This window comes from Engystomops pustulosus, chromosome 9 (assembly GCF_040894005.1).
Source record: "Engystomops pustulosus chromosome 9, aEngPut4.maternal, whole genome shotgun sequence".
NCBI classification, from domain to species: Eukaryota; Metazoa; Chordata; class Amphibia; order Anura; family Leptodactylidae; genus Engystomops; species Engystomops pustulosus.
The window spans coordinates 29978530-29980224 of NC_092419.1; positions in this window are offsets into that span (position 1 = coordinate 29978530).

Genomic DNA, 1695 nt, shown 5'->3' on the forward strand with positions numbered 1-1695 from the left:
ATGTCATCCACATGTTTTCCATAGTTGTGGATCAGTTGCTCGGTAACGTAACCATGTGACCATGGAACAAGCTGATTATCACGATTCAAGCCTTTGGAATTGGTAAAAAACGCAATTTTAAAAAATGACGCATTGTATGAATGCGGCCTGAGGTTCGGCACCGACCAGTCTATATTTGGGCTGTACTGTCCACTGGTCTCTATCTTACCAGATTGCCCTGAGTGTACGCATATTAGACTTGGTTATGGGCAGAGGATGTTGTGCGTTTGTGTACATACAGTTTTTCTGGGCAAAGTGTTCAGTATTGGGTCAAACTCTGTTTAATTGAAATGATAAATTAGTTTTTACTCTCATCTTATCCTTCAGAGATTTCAGATATAGGCCATTTATCAAAAGTACTGCAAACTGCATTTTGCCTGTGTAGTGTGCAGAGGGCGTCCCCTGCACCTTAACATAAGGCGTGCAGCACAGTTCTGTGAAGACACTGCCTGGACTGTGCACCGGAGCACCCCTTTAAGTCCAACATTTTGTGTTGTGTCGGGTGTAGTGCACAAATGTGTTGCAGACACTTTATAAATACATTTGCATGAAGCTTGCGCTGAAAAGAACGTGTCAGACAAAAAACGGGTACAGGAGCTGTAATAAATGTGGGCCATGAGTTACACTTTTCAGAGCAGAGTAGATCTGCAGGTTTGGGCTTTCATGGATCAGATTTGTTCTTTCAGCACTTCTCAATTAGATCATGTTCTAGAAACATTTTCTGCATATGTTGAAGAGTGGCCAGGCACATTATACCTTTGTGAGAAGTTACTCAAATAGCAGGTGGACTAGCTGTGAAGAAATATTTAGGTAGACGATAACAACTAGTGACAAGCAGACCTGTTCAGGGTCCAGTGCACTGCGGTCGGCTGAACCTGAACCAGCCACCAATAGTGGAACACACATTATAATAACCGTACCGAGCCTGGGCGCCATAGACTTATATGCGCCCGTAAATATGCCCCCTTGTACATTAGTGTGCATCGACCCTTAGTCTGCCTTAGTTGTCTCGTCTTCTTTCCTTAAAACTTCCTGGCAGGTAACACAAATGGTCATGACATTCACCAGGCCATTTTCTTCCATTGCACCATGGAGCATGGATAGGAACAGAAATGTCCTCTGTGTAGACATTGGGGGGAGAATTCATTACGTCTGGCATTTTAAACAACAGTTTTAAGAATCGGCCGCCATCCGTGCCGTACTCTCAGAAGAGTTGCCTGCCTCCGTATGCTGTCAAAAATGAGTCGTTTCTGACATGCATGTCATATGTTACAATCACTGGTCTGACCACTGCAAACCCGGAGTGACGAACACGACTTGCGATAGTTAGAGATTCTCTATCCCTTACAAAGCAGCTCTTGATACACTCGACTGAACATATTTGGCTTGTGAATACAAACTGCTGGTCTAATCTCACAAACTGAACACATTGCACAGGACGCAAGTCCACTGCCAGTGCTACAGTTCAGCCAGCAGACAGGGAGTCCTTGCATCATTTCTGTAAAACACAAGGAATCCTGTCCACTGCAGTGTATTCAATCTGTGGGATCGGGCAAGGAAACGGGTTCCTTTCCACAGGTCGCACGCATTCGTGAGCGGGACGCCTTTGCAAGCAAATTTTTCGACATCTTACACAAGGAAAACTAAAACCACATG